This window comes from Oncorhynchus clarkii, chromosome 9 (genome assembly GCF_045791955.1).
Source record: "Oncorhynchus clarkii lewisi isolate Uvic-CL-2024 chromosome 9, UVic_Ocla_1.0, whole genome shotgun sequence".
Classification (NCBI taxonomy): Eukaryota; Metazoa; Chordata; class Actinopteri; order Salmoniformes; family Salmonidae; genus Oncorhynchus; species Oncorhynchus clarkii.
This window is the reverse complement of record NC_092155.1, coordinates 27,878,610-27,897,615: the sequence shown is the minus strand read 5'-3', so window position 1 is coordinate 27,897,615 and position 19,006 is coordinate 27,878,610. Positions and strand designations below refer to the sequence as shown.

General features: G+C 44.6%; 1 protein-coding gene across 1 annotated transcript in view; it reads left to right on the top strand.

Moving 5' to 3' along the window:
* Window positions 1–578: 578 nt before the first annotated feature.
* LOC139416164 (neurexin-2-like) overlaps window positions 579–19,006 on the top strand; it is a 968,379-nt gene continuing 949,951 nt past the window's right edge. The window contains exon 1 of the mRNA XM_071164510.1: window positions 579–690. The gene's annotated coding sequence lies outside the window, so the exon portion shown is untranslated. The remainder of the gene's footprint in view (window positions 691–19,006) is intronic.

The following is a 19,006-nucleotide window of genomic DNA, read 5'->3' as shown; positions in this document are numbered from 1 at the left end:
AATTAAGTGATTAGGTCACCTGCCGTTTTAAATAGGCTAGGTGTGCCAGTAGGTCGTGTGTGTCAGTTGAATGTCTTTCATAGGGCAGCCACTGTTTTTAGCTGACAATATATGAAGTTTTAACATTTTGGAACCATATTCTCAGTCGTTGTTTTAACACTTGAGGTAAGATACATAGGCTAGCTCTTTCACAAACATAAATGTTCACAGCTAGTATGATCTTATCCGCATGACCAGAGCTACGTTTACACAGACAGACCAATTCTGATCTTTTGACCAATCAAATCAGATTTTTCCACATCAGATCTTCATCAGAAGCTGATCTGATTGTTCAAAAGACTAATTAGTGGGGGGGGAAAAGATCAGAATTGGTCTGCCTGCGTAAACGTAGCCATAGAAAACCGAAGGGGCTATTTCTCCAACTCCTCCCTTGCCTTGGTTGGAAGTAGACTAGCTGGGGCCGGGCGTGTCGCGGTGGGCGGGCTCCAGTGCGGTGCTGATGCTGTCTCTTCTATTCCACGGTTGCAGGTGGAACGGCTGGGCTGGCTCATTTCGCATCTGCTAGCTGGAGGAGAAAAAACAGCATTCTGATCTGCTTCATGCACTGGATAACAAAATAAGCGGCACGTCCAGGAATATTACACCGTTGAAGTCTGGAGAGTTATCGGGAAGGATTTCAGAAAGACACAAGTAAGGACTTAATTTTTTACACATTACATTTAGCTGTGGTCACAATTCCTTTGCGTCTGCGTTTTCTGATAGTGCTGCTGTGCTGGATTTGGATGTTCCGACAGCGTGACAAACATCAGAGCATGGTTATGTCAGACTATGGACCTTTTTGCTGTCGACTGACGTTCTGAAATAATGTTTTGTGTTGAAAGAGAGGCTAGAAAGTTGTCATGATAAGACACCGTTTCATTTGAGCAGAATGTATTCGTGACTGTAGGTGGAATAATGCTTAATGGGTCAATATTTTGGAGGGGATTAGACGGACCTGGCAGCGGTGTCCTTTGGGATAAACCATATCCTAAACGGGCAGACCGCTGTTATTTTTTTCTGGGTTCAGAATTTGTCACACAGCATCTTCAGAGATTTCCCACATTGCTAATAGCTTTTTAAACGTGCATATTGCTGGTGTGCCCGAAGGGAATCGGGCGGAGGGAACATATCTCGCACTTGCATTTTTTGACCATCGCTGCGGGGTCTTGAGTTTGCAGTCCCGAAAAATTAGAAAATAAACACAGGGGAGTGAGTTGAAATGTTCACAGGGTCAGAAAAAATGTGAGGAATGTGATTACTGTGAAAATGTATACAACTTACGGTTGAAATATTACATGTGATGATCCGAGAATCAATTGTGAGACGCGTGCGTCTTTTTATTGCCCACTCTGTCTTTAGCCTACATCCACAGAAGGCTGCTGTATCGGACCAAGTTCAGAAACATAGTCATATGCTTCTTGCTGCAGTGAATGAGACAATAATAACACTTCATCCATATTCTTCTCAGTCTATTCTCGTAATAACGATTTCTCCCTTTAGTGACACCGTTTCCAAATCGTTGAAAGGAAGCATTTATTGGTTTGATTTACTGGAGGCTCGATTTGGGTGCTCAGGAGAGAACGATTGAAGTTCAAAACATGGGCTTCATTAAATTCGTTTTCATTGGCTCTCTACAATTATATTTTAAGGCTTTAATAGGTTCACAACATCTTCAATCAGGCCACTCGAGACCACGCATTCTCCGGTCTCTGAACCATTGCGTTACAATTCTGGCAGCAAAAGATGAAGATCCAACACGATTTCATTGTAGTTGCATTTACTTACAAACAGATATAGAAGATGACATAATTATAGCATGGTTTACATTTTTAATGACAAATACGCATATTTGAGAGAGTGGCATTATATGTGCAATTGCGAATGAAACCACCATGCCGCTATACCTTAGCCCACTGGGGTGCGTAACCGTCTAGGGCAGGAACGGTCATCTTTGATCATGGTGGGGGCCACCGGAGAGAAAAACAGATCTAGTTTTACAGCTCAATTCCTGCCATTCTACACTGTAAAAGTGTCAGCTGAACTTAACATGTTTTGTTGGCCAAAACTTAGATCCAACTTGAAAATACATAGGAACGAAAAAGGTTAGGGACACCCACAGTGCTTTTAACATTTTCAACTTGCATATTTGATGTCTCAAATATGTCCGTTTTAGACATTGTATGTTAAAATCACTGTGGGTGTCCCTAACCTTTATTTTAAGTTTGGGCCAACTGAACAATTTTAGTTCAGGTAACACTGACAGCGAACACAATTTGCCATAGGGTGGAGAGGAATGTTTACATTTTTGAATATGAAATGTGAGTGAGAGTGACTAACAAAATCAATGGGCACCCCTGGTCGGTAATTCAACCATGATTACTACAAGTTTAGATAGCTGGCCGCTAGACTAACTTACTGACGTGACGGCCATAACAAGAGAAACGGCTGATGCACAAACAAATGCACCTTGTGTATTCTACTATTCAAACGGAAGTTGAGACTGAGTTAAAAAAAATAAAATAAAAATTGCCCATCCCTGCCAATATCAGAAAGAAAAAACTACTGTGTTCAACGACAGTTAATGGTTACCTTTACATGAACAATAGTGCTACATAGGGAATACCCAGGGCTAGGCTGGAAGCTTGGAGTTGATTAACGCACACATAAAAGTTAGGTAGTGTATGTCGCTTATCGAACAGGCTTCTAATTCAAATATGGACCCCTGGGACAAATCATTGGTAATGATGGCCGTTCTGTAGTGAGAGCATCTATTGCAATTTTATAGCCAGGTGCATGGCCTATATACCACTCCTCAAATCTATTATGTTATTGTTCTCTTCTTCTTACTGTCTATTCTAGCTTGGGATGTTATTCGGCTAGGTTGATTTTTAGCTGACCAAGTTGAAACAATATTCTATGAATCACTTGCATGACCAGCTCCTCTCACCATTGTGTTAAAGGGAAATGCAACCAATAAAATGAATTCAACCATTTGAAATGTGATCGCTGTGTCACAAGCTATTGATTTGGAGTGCTCTTTCAGGGCATTCGGGCCATGCTATTGACTTTTGTGTCCTCTAAAGCTGTTTTGACTGACAGTGAGTGAATAGTCAATTAATTGCCCCTAATTAGCATCTCTTCTAATATGCCTACATATTTAACACGTTGGTGCTGCCAACAGAGGATGAACTGTAGGGCCTATGTGCACACTTTCTCCCTATTGTTTTACTCACTGTGCTTTATGGAGGGTGCTTAACATTGCTATTGTGGGCTGAGATGACTTATAATAATTGCAAATTCCCGCTGATTTGAATAATTGTTCCAGACCTTTTCAACATTTGTTATTCTGTGAGTGCAAAAATGGAATTTTAAGGTCTCCTGCCTAGCTTTGCTTGCTCTTATCCACTGACATGCAGCTTTCCTGAGTACAAAAGGCCATACAAATCTGCCAGTGTTTGAACTCAAATAATTAGCCTCGTTTGAAGGCCTCTGCAATCAGCATGCATTGGTACATTGGATAGCCTCTAAATTAGGCTTTTTGAAAATTGGACTTATTCACGTACCTCGAGGAAGTAGGCCCACAACCTATAAGTTCTATTGTGTTGTATTGCATTCTATTATATCGTATTCTATTCTTCTCTATACTGGTTTGATAATGGGCAAGAGAGGGGCATCATCTCTAAAATGTCAACCGCGTGATTAATTTCAGGATACTTTGTTTGGTATTCTACTGTAGTGGAGAGGTTCATAAAGCAAGATGTCAGACACGAGGCCTCCGGAATCCTATCCACTGTGATCTAAATAGCTGCCCTTTCCCTGACACAGACATCACGGGTGCCTCTCACTCACCTCGTTTGAGACATGCCCCGTCGCTAGGCCATCGCTAGGCTGACACGGGCATGACCTCCTGTTCTGGTTCATCACTGTCAGGGAGGGATGGAGGGAGAGAGGGGGAGAGGAAGGAAGGAAGGAAGAAAGAGAGCGAGGAGGAGGATCGCGAGGAACGAGAGAGGGAGAATCAGGCACGGTAATCTCCCTGTAATCCCTAACACCGCAGCGACGAGAGCAATCTGCCTCATTAACTCTCTACTCCTACTCTTTCATCCCTCCATCAATCCCTCCATCCAATGAAGGAATGACGTGACGTGCTGAGGGGGAGGTACAAGGCAGACAAGCAGACACTTTCAGTTGCAAAGATAAGGGGATGGTACGGAATACAATGACCCCTCTTTCCACCCACCTCCACACTCCATTCCCTCATTTGTGTCTATGTGTCTGTGATGAGGGGAGACGTGCCCTGCCTGCTCTGTCTGCTCCAGCTTCAGTCTCAGTCAGTGCCTTGATTTAAGCAGAGCAGAGGGAGTTATGGGAGGCCTCTGATGGAGAAGGCCCTATGATGTAGCAATGTACTTAAAGACCCCTCACTGTCTTCCACACTGATTGGCTGGATCCTTGAAAGAGAGAATATGGAGTGGAGATTTGATTGATCTGATCGGGTACTTCCCTCTGGATGTGCTGGTTAAGATTGAATGGTAGGCTTGGAAGGAGTCATGCCACAAGGAATAATGGCAGGCAGTTGGTTTGGGGGCTTTTTTGGGGATGTTACGTTTTGAAGTTCTTTCCGGGATTTGGTGGATGAACGACAAAGGGATATTCTCCGAATTTGCCTTTGGTCTTCTAATTGATACACCAAAGGGACTGCAGTTGAAAAGCTCCTGTACCGTAAAAAACGCAATGAAGAAAAACAACCCATCTATAATTCCACCAAGATTCAGTCGTAATTCATTCACTGGATTTCACAAGTATGGTTTAATCATGCATGGCGCGATTTTCTGAGTAGTTGAATGAAGTAAAACCTTTTCATTTCGGAGTTATCCCCCAAAACAGCAACGCATAGCCAATTAACTAATTTACCTCTGGCAAAAGCCACATTTGATATACACTATTTGCATAAAAATCTATCAATAATAAAGACAAGATGGAGGCTACATGCTTTTATCCTCCTTTCCCTCCTCCTCCACCTCCTCCACTTTCTGCTGTCATAATACCACAGATCTTTAGAACTCACCAGACCTGGGTGTTTGGGGGTTGGCATTCCAGGTGTGACGCATCGCGTTAGCACCCTCCAGCGAGCTATTTAACCTAAATTACTCCAGCACAAAAAGACAGCTGCTTTCTCTGGTTTAAAAATACTCCACCTCGCCTGCCTTCGGAAGGGCAACTGTTGGGCAAACAGAATGCCGTAAGCGCTCCGTTGATGATTTATTAGGTTTGCCACCGCCCTGGGGACCTTACCTTTTTGAGACACAGTGGTAAAAAGATGTCCTAATGCACTATGGTTGAAGTGTTTAGATGCCGGCAGGTAATAGATCCCATTTGGCCCCATAATGCGCCACGAGAACTTGTTACATAATGAGGATTTAAGAGGTCAGAATATAATAAACCCCTTATCAAACTGTTAGCGCCGTTAGCTGTAGAGGGGGTCAGTAATCCAACGCCAATGCTAACACACTACACTTTATAGGAGTTCACAAGCTAATCTGCCCCAATGGTTGGAAAGATCAGTCAATTGTCTTCGGTGCTCATTTCCAACGAACCACTTCGACAGGAGGAGCCAATGGGACATGTTAATTGTTGCTGATTGGAAAGGGTTATGGTCATAAGGAAGCATTGTGTACTGTCTGTTGTGTACTGTGTACATTAGGTACTGGAAGCAGTGTGTATTGGAAGAGAGGCAGTCAAGTAGTAGAGTAGTAGAGTTGCATCCATTCCAGTCGGTGACGTTCAATATCAATAGAGTTGTACTCTACTCATTTTTTTCTGATATTGATAGCTGCCTACTTAGGAGTGACCAAGCCTCGGACACAGCCTTGAATCCATGCCGATGTCGTCGGAGCTAAAAGAAGACATCAATCCTTCACTGTAAAATGGATTCTCTCAAAAGTTGGAAAGATGGACCCGGAAGTTCGGAGGGAATAGGGAAAGGTTCACAATCGTCAGTCTAGATCACGGTGATCTTTTGTTTCTTAGCAGTGACTTGCACGTGACTCATCTCGGAGATGGAGAGCTTCAGCCAAGGACACAATACAATACTTTCTCTTTGTTCCGTCTGCCAGTCCCCTCTCTGTCTCCTCAGTCGTCTGCTCCTGTGTACCCCTTCACAAAATCATTCTGACGGAAGAAAAGAAGGAACACATAGGTTGTTCCCTTCACCCAGACTGCGAGAGGGATCGAGTCACAGTATAGCTCAATCCCAGAATTCACCCGTACCTTTCCATGCTATTCATTGGACGAAATGAGGTCTAGATTGTCCCCACACTTGGGAAGAATGAGACAGGTGGCCTGGGGTTGAGGAGGGCGATAGTGGTTGAGATACGCACTGGTTGTGTGGCACAATATCAGAGTTGCACTTTTTTCCCTTCATGCGGCTGCAAGGGAAGCCTATTTGAGAAGCACAAAGGGTCCTCTTCAGGAGAGGGTGAGGTGCTCACCAGCCACAATGGGGCCTCTTAGAATGGGCCAGTGGGGCGACGATGGCCTCTATTGGGTTTGTGCAAAGAGCGTGCCTTAATCAGCACCAGCCCATCATAGATACTGCTGGATTCTGATTGGAGATGACAAGGGAGCATAGTATAACACAGGCAGGTATGACACCCATTCACAGACTACACACAACCATTGGACATTGGATGAACGAGTGAGGTCATGCAATTATCTGCATCCCCTCGCCTTTGTGATGAGTCAGATGAGATTAGGTGTATAAATGGATAAGTGGTGACTTGCTGTCTTGGCCATGAAATTTTGAAAATCAAAAATAAAATCAATTGAATGTCATCAAATTGCTGTGTGTGTGTATATGTATGTATGTATGTGTGTGTGTGTGTGTGTGTGTGTGTGTGTGTGTGTGTATACAATGCCTTGCGAAAGTATTCGGCCCCCTTGAACTTTGCGACCTTTTGCCACATTTCAGGCTTCAAACATAAAGATATAAAACTGTATTTTTTTGTGAAGAATCAACAACAATTGGGACACAATCATGAAGTGGAACGACATATTTTGGATATTTCAAACTTTTTTAACAAATCAAAAACTGAAAAATTGGGCGTACAAAATTATTCAGCCCCCTTAAGTTAATACTTTGTAGCGCCACCTTTTGCTGCGATTACAGCTGTAAGTCGCTTGGGGTATGTCTCTATCAGTTTTGCACATCGAGAGACTGACATTTTTTCCCATTCCTCCTTGCAAAACAGCTCGAGCTCAGTGAGGTTGGATGGAGAGCATTTGTGAACAGCAGTTTTCAGTTCTTTCCACAGATTCTCGATTGGATTCAGGTCTGGACTTTGACTTGGCCATTCTAACACCTGGATATGTTTATTTTTGAACCATTCCATTGTAGATGTTGCTTTATGTTTTGGATCATTGTCTTGTTGGAAGACAAATCTCCGTCCCAGTCTCAGGTCTTTTGCAGACTCCATCAGGTTTTCTTCCAGAATGGTCCTGTATTTGGCTCCATCCATCTTCCCATCAATTTTAACCATCTTCCCTGTCCCTGCTGAAGAAAAGCAGGCCCAAACCATGATGCTGCCACCACCATGTTTGACAGTGGGGATGGTGTGTTGCTTTTACGCCAAACATAACGTTTTGCATTGTTGCCAAAAAGTTCAATTTTGGTTTCATCTGACCAGAGCACCTTCTTCCACATGTTTGGTGTGTCTCCCAGGTGGCTTGTGGCAAACTTTAACCGACACTTTTTATGGATATCTTTAAGAAATGGCTTTCTTCTTGCCACTCTTCCATAAAGGCCAGATTTGTGCAATATACGACTGATTGTTGTCCTATGGACAGAGTCTCCCACCTCAGCTGTAGATCTCTGCAGTTCATCCAGAGTGATCATGGGCCTCTTGGCTGCATCTCTGATCAGTCTTCTCCTTGTATGAGCTGAAAGTTTAGAGGGACGGCCAGGTCTTGGTAGATTTGCAGTGGTCTGATACTCCTTCCATTTCAATATTATTGCTTGCACAGTGCTCCTTGGGATGTTTAAAGCTTGGGAAATCTTTTTGTATCCAAATCCGGCTTTAAACTTCTTCACAACAGTATCTCGGACCTGCCTGGTGTGTTCCTTGTTCTTCATGATGCTCTCTGCGCTTTTAACGGACCTCTGAGACTATCACAGTGCAGGTGCATTTATACGGAGACTTGATTACACACAGGTGGATTGTATTTATCATCATTAGTCATTTAGGTCAACATTGGATCATTCAGAGATCCTCACTGAACTTCTGGAGAGAGTTTGCTGCACTGAAAGTAAAGGGGCTGAATAATTGTCGTTCCACTTCATGATTGTGTCCCACTTGTTGTAGATTCTTCACAAAAAAATACAGTTTTATATCTTTATGTTTGAAGCCTGAAATGTGGCAAAAGGTTGCAAAGTTCAAGGGGGCCGAATACTTTCGCAAGGCACTGTATATATATATATATTTTTTTTTAAGTAAAACTCTTCTGACAGGGGGCACGATGACCCATCTTACTGTCACTTTCTGTTGTTCTGAGTTTCTCTAATGGCGGCCCCAGTGTTGTTTTTATTTTGGTCGTCGGGGGCGATTGAGGCTGTGTCTATGTTCTGCCCGCCCGGGCGCTCTGTGCTCTGGTCTTGAAGGGGGAAAAGCCGAGATGTGATCGGTCGGGATGTGTCAGAGGCTTCTACCAGAGAGCGAGGTAACTCAAAAGACGAGTCACAGCTCTCTCCCCCTCCACGCCATTTCAATAACAATCCAGTCTGATCGGTTTAGAACATTTCTGACTGACTCCAATCTGAAGTACTTGGGGGTTTATTCATTATTTGGGATCCAATCTCACTCAATATTCCAGCATTATGTACTTTTCGATGCCTTGCATTAGTGAAATTAGCCCGAGCTCTGAATATACATAAGGGATCACCGAAGTGCATCCATGACATGTACTGTACCTACTACCACTGTATCTTAACAGTCCACACATGCTCTCCTCATAATAACTCTCAATGGAGTTTCTCATCAACACCACGTCCCCCAAACATTCCCACAACCCTCTCCAGTTCTCAAACTCCATCCAGAGATTGATTATCAGGGATCACCATTTTTTGGGGGGGACCTGTGTCTCTCTTATCAGCAGTTGTTAATAGGATTTTAGCACATATTGTGATCCAAGTCCATATTCCATTCATTTCCCAATGGCCATATTTATCAGCAGTTTTCTCCCTCTTCAATCTGCTGTGATTCAACATTTGGCCCGGTGTGTGAACTGTTTTGGTGGTGGCTTGTGCTTCTGCTCCCCGGTGAGGACCCAGAATAACACTCCAGTTGTGTGTGTGTGTGTGTGTGTGTGTGTGTGTGTGTAGATGTTTATGGTGCAAATGTGTTTTCTGTGTGTGTGTGGTTCCTTTGCCCAGGCTCCAGATCAGTGCCCGATCTGACAGCTCTCCTCTCTTGGACTCTATAAATACTAGTGCTTCCCCTGTTTCACTCTGTCTCCCGCTCTCTCTCTTCCTCTGTTGCATTCTGTCTCCCCTTATCTCCCTCTGCCTCCTCCCCTGTTGCACTCTGTCTCCCCCTCTCTCCTTATCTCTCTTCCCCTGTTGCACTCTGTCTCTCTCTCTCTCCCTTTGCTGGTGCGGGCCAGTCTCATCAAGATCTCTGTCCCCTCTACTTCTCATGCCATTTCACACACGTGCATTCGGGAAACACACATGCACCCACGCGCACAGACACACAGACACACAGCGTGTAAATACAGACGTTGTGGGGAGAGAAAGGTCAGCTCCCCCCAAGCCTAACAAACTTTTTTGGAAGGTTTATCGATTCAAGGCTCTTGCCAAGCAATTTTCTCCAAGGCTCCCAGACTGGGTAAGATCTGCAAGACCGGCAGATTGTCCTAGTTGCTCACTGCTCAGTGTGTATCCCTGTGGTTCTGTTGCCAAACATAAATCTCCAAGACTTGGCTAGCTCCCTCATGGCAATGGGGAAAAAAAGTAAATGGAGGGAGAAACAGTATTGTTCAGACCTTTTCATCTTGCTCTTTGTTGATTCTACTGCATCTCTGTTTCTTGCTGGTTGGTTTTTGTTCCGAGCGAACCTCCCTGGAATGGTTTAGGTTGATTGCGTGTAAGCTGCCTGCAGTCTTCTGGCTTTACTTTAGTAGTCCCTCGTGGTTTGCCTCAACACATTCGAGTGTAAGTCCTAAATTATTCATAGTTACCGTCTTGTTGGACTGCTGTCGACGTCTTGCTTCATTAATCATGGCTCTAATGATATGGCGTTTTCCATATGGCACTTGGGACGTGTTTTCTATAACAGTGACAGTAGTAGTAGGTAATGCACTGTCTTGCTAAGGCATATTCTGATTATGGTCCAGTGGAAACTGTGTGTGTGTGTTGTAGTAGTTTTCCTCTCACCCATGCACCACTCTTCTCCACAAATACCCATTCAGAATTTTACTGCAAAGGACTCCCTCAGCGAAAAACAAAGGGATGAAGGAGAACAACAATGCTGGACAGATGGAGGGGAAAGATAGTGTTGTGTCATGCGTGGCTCTGCTTGTGTGTGCAAGCATATCTTTTATGTACAAAAGTTTAGACACACCTACTCATTTAAAGGGTTTTTCTTTATTTTCTACATTGTAGAATAATATTGACGACATCAAAACTATGAAAGAACACATATGGAATCATGTAGTAACCAAAAAAGTGTTAAACAAATCAATATACATTTTATATTTGAGATTCATCAAATTAGTTACCCTTTACCTTGATGAAAGCTTTGCACACTTGGCATTTTCTCAACCAGCTTCATGAGGTAGTCACCTGGAATGCATTTCAATTAACAGGTGTGCTTTGTTAAGTAATTTAGTTTTGTGCTGCGACCATGTTGTGTTGCTACCATGTTGTCATGTTGTGTTGCTAACGTGCTGTGTTGTCATGTGTTGCTGCCATGCTATGTTGTTGTCTTAGGTCTCTCTTTATGTAGTGTTGTGTTGTCTCTCTTGTCATGATGTGTGTTTTGTCCTTTTAATCCCAGCCCCCGCCCCCGCAGGAGACCTTTTGCCTTTTGGTAGGCCGTCATTGTAAATAAGAATTTGGTCTAATCTGATTTGCCTAGTTAAATAAAGTTTAAATAAATAAATAAAAGACTGGGACTATAATTTTTAAATTCAGCACCATGGACATAGCCTCACCACAAACACTTCCCTTCTGGTCCATTAGTACTATTTCAGCACCGAACATATATGGACAGCTCCTGTTGTGACTTCAGTTTACTGCCCCCAGTGATTTCAGCACCATGGACAGCTTCCATTCCCAAACACACTCTCCTTCTAGTCTAGGAAGGACAATATTGCAAATTCAGCACCACACATATATGGACAGCTCTTGCTGTGCTGTGGCTTTAGTTTAATGGCTCCTCTGATTTCAGTTCATTGGACAGCTCCCTACTCCAACTCTTCTCTCCTAACCCAGATCAGAGCAGCGAGTTTGTGCTTTCAGCACCACCGACAGGAGTGTATGATGGATTAGAGCTGTGGTGCAGCTGCTGTGTGTGTGTGTGTGTGTGTCTGTGTGTGTGTCTGTGTGTGCAAACTTCCTATTGTTCTATAGGTGAGTTGATGCAGGGCCGCCCCTCCCTCCCAGCGCCCCCCTCCCCCCTCCCTTCTACCTCTCCTTCTCCATCTCTATTCCTCACTCCGAGTTTTACTCTCTGTTGTTACGGAGGGAGAAACTGAGGTCTTTGAAGGTAAGCATCCATTAAGTGCGGGTGGTCGGGTTGGCTCCCAGGGCCAACACGGAGGAGGCAGCAGGAGACAGTATTAATGATTGACCTGTGTAAAGCCAGTGGTGGGGTTTACGGCCTGGGGAGAGGACATGCTGCTGTGATGACTGATTTCGCAGACACGTAAACACACACACACACACGCGCAAGCAGGAATGCACACACACAGTGACAGAGTAGCATTTTCTTCCGCACACTGCTTTTTAATCAACTCAGACTTGCGATCAGCCAAAATCAGGGCTTAGGGCGAGACATGCTAATACTGTGATCAGATCAGATGCGATGGAATTGTAATTTTGTGTTCTGATAAAGATGATCAAAATCCTATTTTTTTGTGTGTAATTCTCCTGATTGTGTGTACATACAATGCCATTGAGTTTTACATCAGGTAAACTGCTTAGAAAGTATCCATGGGGTGTAAACTGAATGTATTATGTGAATTAACCAGCCTATATGATGTTGTTAATAATAATATTCCTTTTCTAAATCTGACATCATTGCCAAGACCTTTTTGTTGACTGCTTGACCTGACCAGGTCAAACTGGGCCCTATATTGGGGCGGAAGGGTAGAGCGTTGGACTAGTAGGGTTAGAGCGTTGGACTAGTAACCGGAAGGTTGGAAGTTCAAATCCCCGAGCTGACAAGGTATCTGTCGTTCTGCCCCTGAACAGGCAGTTAACCCACTGTTCCTAGGCCATCATTGAAAGTAAGAATTTGTTCTTAACTGACTTGCCTAGTTAAATAAAGAATAAATAAATAAATAAATAAAATAATAGTGTTTTAATATGACTGCAATTTCAAATTGCCATTGAAAGGGAAGATTAACACCCCTGAATTATAGTAATCCACTGTAAAGTAGACTTCATAGCCAGGACCCTGACTTTTTCTTTACCACATGCCCTTACCAAGAAAATGTCATGGGCACAATTTTTTTTCTTGATTATTGTTATTCAAAGTATTCCATGCCAGGCTGTTATGAGGTTGTAGCACGGTCAGCTAGAGGAAGCCCTGCATGGCATGGTGGCTTGGGGTGGCATGGGGGTGAAATCCCTGGGCAGCACCTGTGACCTGGCAAAGAGTAATCACAGTCTGCTGAAGTGGCAGCTGATGCCTTTCACACTCCTACAGATGGCCCTGGTGAGTCGTTTGTGTGTGTGAGTGAGTCTGTGTGTGTGTGTGTGTTGTCCCCGCCAAGGTCGTGAGCTCACTGGGATAGAGTTGCTCCTGATCTGCCGATTTGTGGAGGGCGGAAGGTGGGTGGCGCGGGGGGAAAAGAGGTCAAACGCTAGGAAGGCTTTTAATCAAGGTTGACATGTGACTTAGCAGGCAGGGCGAGACGGAGGGAGGGAGAGATCAGGTCCAGGAGAGTAAGAGGTGGAGGAGGAGGGATGGAGGAATAGAGGAGGAGCTGGAAGAAGAGGAGAACATTTGATTTCCCTCACACCCCCACTAACCACAATGATGTGTCATGCCTGTCATGACAGGCAGGGGAGAGGCTAATTCTAGGAGGGGGGAGGAGGTAGAGGAGCAGAGCGTTCACCCTCTTCCTCACTAAACAGGGCGGCAGGTAGCCTAGTGGTTAGAGCGTTGGGCCAGTAACTGGAAGGTTGCTGGATCGAATCTCCCGAGCTGACAAGGTAAAAATGGGTCGTTCTGCCCCTGAGCAAGGCAGTTAACCCACTGTTACCTGGGTGCCGAAGACGTGAATGTCGATTAAGGCAGCCCCCCGCACCTCTCTGATTCAAAGGGGTTGGTTAAATGCTGTCAGACACATTTCAGTTGAATACATTCAGTTGGACAACTGACTAGGTATCCCCCTTTCCCTAAACAAAGTCATGATGAAAAGAGGGGGGTGAGGGGCACCCTGAGGTTTGACATTAGATGACCTAAGGTCACCCCCGCTGTGGTTCCCCCCCCCCCCATGTGGTTCCCCTGGCTGGCTCTGCTCTGCCTTTACAATTCATCCCTCATTCATATGCTGCAGCGCTGCGTCAGAGAGCAGCAAGCCCAGAGGGGAGCATCCCCCACACAGAGCGAGGGAGGGAGAAAGCGCAAGACACATAGGGAGAGCGACAGAGCGAAGGAAGATAGGATTAAAGAAAAAGAGAGCCAGAGTGGGTAGGAAATGGGCGATCCACCGAGAGAGAAATAGGGGAATATTAGAGAAATAATGATTAAAAGAGCAGGGTAGAGGGAGAGGGCATCCACAAACACATCCACCCACAGAAATCGTGTGAACGATAGCGCCCCCCCCCCCCCCCCCCCCCGTTGCCCCCCCCCCCCCAGCCCCTGCTCTGCGCTCTGGCTCATAGTTCAGTTCGGCGATAACACTGCTCCATAAAATATGGGGCGAGGCCGGGCCATATAACCATTAAATATTTCCTGCAGCATGTAGAGTAGAGATAAAAGATAGAGTCACTGCTATGCTCAAACTGCTGAATACTAGTTATACTGTAGCTTCTAGCAAATAGTAGAGCTGTGTTTTTGATTGAGGCGTCTGGACAATTGTTTTTATGTCCGACAGGATTTTTTTATACCAGCGAGTCTTGTGAATGCATCAGAGTTTAGAGACTTCAAATGCATTTGGCCTTGATCCACTCCACTGCACACTGGATGCGGCATTGTCCTAGTGCCCTATAGAATTCAACCTATTTTAAACACGTTTGCTTTCGTAGAGTGAGCCGCTGCACTGGATCCTGGTTTGTCATATGTACAGGTTAAGCCTAGTCCTGGAGTTGAAAAACTAGCTCAATAGAGAGTCTCTATAAGAAGCTGTTTAGTCCAGGACTAGGATTCCTCTGTGTCTTGGCAACTGACCAATAGTGTCCTTTGTAGAACACGATAGAGAATGAAATGGAATGTTAGTGGAAGGACTCGCTAGTGTACGTGTGGCCGCAATGTGTCGACGACCTAAATGTCATCCGTAGCCGCAGCGTGTTTACCTCGGCTGGGAAGTGATGCTCGGAGGGGTACGTGACTGAGAAACTGACAGAGGGGGAGAGGAGCAGTTTCTTGGGCAATGCACGCGCACACACACACACACATTGGGCTGGAGTGACTACTAGTGCATTAGCAGTGTCATGGGTTGAATTGGGTCTCCCAGTCATATTTAGAGGACGAGGGGTGATTGTCAGGGAAGGGTTAATGCGAAGCTCTCCTCCCGAGGCCCCGTGTCTTACCCCTCAGGACCCCGTAGTGTTCCATCAGTGATGTCATCCCAGGACAAACAACATCTTGAGCAGAGTAACGGCCCCCCCGGATGTCAAATTAAAGGCTGCCATCATTTCTAGCTTTTGCGATTTGTTGGGTTTCTTTTGTGTGAGTGTGGGGTCAGCTTACACTCATAGGTTGGAGTGTGTGAGTGTGGGGTCAGCTTACACTCATAGGTTGGAGTGTGTGAGTGTGGGGTCAGCTTACACTCATAGGTTGGAGTGTGTGAGTGTGGGGTCAGCTTACACTCATAGGTTGGAGTGTGTGAGTGTGGGGTCAGCTTACACTCATAGGTTGGAGTGTGTGAGTGTGGGGTCAGCTTACACTCATAGGTTGGAGTGTGTGAGTGTGGGGTCAGCTTACACTCATAGGTTGGAGTGTGTGAGTGTGGGGTCAGCTTACACTCATAGGTTGGAGTGTGTGAGTGTGGGGTCAGCTTACACTCATAGGTTGGAGTGTGTGAGTGTGGGGTCAGCTTACACTCATAGGTTGGAGTGTGTGAGTGTGGGGTCAGCTTACACTCATAGGTTGGAGTGTGTGAGTGTGGGGTCAGCTTACACTCATAGGTTGGAGTGTGTGAGTGTGGGGTCAGCTTACACTCATAGGTTGGAGTGTGTGAGTGTGGGGTCAGCTTACACTCATAGGTTGGAGTGTGTGAGTGTGGGGTCAGCTTACACTCATAGGTTGGAGTGTGTGAGTGTGGGGTCAGCTTACACTCATAGGTTGGAGTGTGTGAGTGTGGGGTCAGCTTACACTCATAGGTTGGAGTGTGTGAGTGTGGGGTCAGCTTACACTCATAGGTTGGAGTGTGTGAGTGTGGGGTCAGCTTACACTCATAGGTTGGAGTGTGTGAGTGTGGGGTCAGCTTACACTCATAGGTTGGAGTGTGTGAGTGTGTGAGAATGTGTGTCTGTGTGTGAGTGCGATTGTGGGTGACAGATCTTAATTTGAGCCAGTTTCCTACTACAGAAAATAATCCTGCATAAACAGAAATGTTTATTATTATGTGGATTGTAATTAATGGAGATTTTTGTAAGAGTTCATACATTTTTAGTAAGGGGAAATCAACTCTGACACTTCAAAGTGGAAATGACTAACTTCGAAATCCTTTTTTAAAGGGGCAGTCTGCCATTGCTAGATAAATGTTTTTTGAATTATAAATTAATGACATGTACCCATTTATTCTGAAAGAATATAACGTAGAAATGCCTCATGTGCTTAGTTATACTCCATTATACTGTTATACTCCATCAGAACCCAAAATAGAAGCTTGTTTCTAAACAGCACAACTGGAAACAAACAGTATATGAGCTCAAAACATGGTTAAAACTATAATTTTGATATCATGGATAGATTTGAGAGTGCTTACATTTCTCCAGCCCCATCCTCAGCTTTTACCGAAACAGGGGCGGGGCATAAGCTTTGTTAATGTTTCGACTAAGGATTGGTCCTTTAAACCTCAAATACACTGCACCTTTTACATTTCCTGCATTGCGGGAAAGTTTGCCTACAATAGGGTGATCAAATTAAGGTCCTACATCTGTCAGTGGATTTGTGGATTTACAATTGGATAATATACAGGGAATGGAGTCCTGCGGGCATTGAACAAGAAGCATTTACTTTCTTTGTTTACTTCAGAGTGGATGATGCTTGTCACAGAGCTGCTGTCCATTGGAATGTGAAGACTCTAATTGAATTAACAGAAGCCTTATGGCATATTGTTTCAGGCATGCTGCATTATGATGGAACACTGCTCATTCTTAGTGGGGAGATGAGGGCGAGTGGAGGGTGTGTGTGTGTGTGTGTGTGTGTGTGTATTCCCACACGCAAACCATTGTCATCATCGACTTCTGTGTGCATTTGTTTATGTGTGCATTTATTTATCTGTGCACTTGGGTGCGTGTGTGTGTGTGTGTATAGCGTGTGTTTTTCTGTGTCACACACGGCACCCGGTAGTGCAGGACACCTTGACAATGTATGAAGATAAGATGAAGAAATATTTTTTTTATTTCCTCTCTCTGTCCCATTGGCCTCCTGCCCAGCTCTACCCCAGTCCTCTCTTCCTCCACCCATCCTGTGTTTATTCCTCCCGTCTCCACTCCTCCTCTCCCAGCCAAGCAAGCAAGCTGTCCTGCTATTGTCAGGCTGCTGCGGGGCCCGGCTGGATTTACGTCAGGCCTGTGGATGGGGAGATGATCGCTTCATCAGTCCAAGTGTAAATCTAGGAATATTTAACGGCTGTCGGCCTCGTCCATCAATCCAGGACCCCGCCGGCTCCCAGGGAACCTCTGGAGAGGCGATATACACTGGCCTTGCTTACACACACATGAAGATGCGCGCGCACACACACACACACACACGTAAGCACACACCCACATCCATGAATTCACTATCAAATTGTATGCACAACCACACTTACGCACACTTAGCATATGCAGACATTGTTTTGCCATTGCTTACACACATGCCGCACGCACATGCAGATTTCTTGCTATCTACATCAGCTAAATAGCATCTGGCTATTTATTCTGTTTTCCAGTGTACTTATACTGCATTACATCATTGTAGCATTAGCATATAGCGCTACATATAAAATGCCCCCTTTCTTATGCTCATCTTCCATACATTCCTATTCCGTCTTTGGCTCAAGTTGTAGCCTAGCGTCTTCACACGTCTGCCTATTGCTTTTGGCTCCGGTTCTTGGCTTCACTCTTTGGCCAGCTTTCCCAACTCTAGCCCAATGCTGGATCATAGCTTAACATGCGAAAGAGGCATTCAGTGAGCGGCAATTCAATCCCACTTATAATACTTTCATTTGTTATGGCTTTCCGATGGGTTTGATCGACAATGGGGTGTGAAAGCTCAGACTGTGGAAAGACTAGGGAGTATGTTGGCATGTGTAATATTGATTAAATCATTGATGGGATGAAGAAAGCAGCTCAGTAGTTTTGCTGTAAGTCGAGACAGTGTGTGTGTGTGTGTAGCATGTGTGTGCTTCTGTTTGTGTCGAGGAAGTGCTGTTCTGTGGTTGGGTTAGCACACCATTGTGATGTTAAGCTTAAACCCTTCTGGCGAAGTCTGCGGAAAGGATGTCATAATGTCTATCCCAGGCTGTGTAGAAAGCAAGTCAGTGCTTTTGAATCATTAGTACTCACTACAGACGCAGGATCTTAATTTGACCACTCCTTTGGTGCTGAGAATTTTCCTGCGTGGCATGCAAACAATGCAAACTTGTAATGTATTCGAAGTTCCACTAGAATTGTATTTTCCACTTTAAAATGTGCATTCACTATAATCCACAAAATAATTCACATTTCCTGTCGCTGCAGGAGTATTTTCCTGCTGTAGCCAGCTGGATCAAATTAACATCCCACGTATGTACTCACATGATGTATAAGGATGAGTGAGCTAAGGACTCACATGTGAGTATAGCGGAAGTAAGCATGCCTTCCTGAGACCTGAAGAACTGTCATTCCAGACCCAGAACTGGTTCATGTGGTGCTTCTGGATTGTGTGGTGACGTGGTGGTGTGGGTTCAACTCCCGGATCCGCCATGGCATGGATGGGCTGTGTTATTCCACTTTTAGTACAGTTCACTAGAATTATGTAGTAAAGTCTAGTATACTGTAGAATACTATACCACACACTGTAGTATCCCTCGTGTAGTACTTATTATAGAATTTTGAAGTGCACTGTACAATACTATAGTAAATACTACAGTATTATCCACAAACGAAACAATGTAGTAAATACTACAACAATGTCCGCAAAAACCCTATTTTTTTGTAACTATAGTAAATACTGCAGTATTTACTTTGCATATACCCTGCCCGTTCCCCTCCCCATATCCCAATTTGTGCCATCTGTAATTGAAAAACCTACATGCCAAATAAACCATTATTGTCTTCACTATGGTTATAGAAAAGAGCAGAAGCTCGGAACTCTTCGTTCAGAACCCA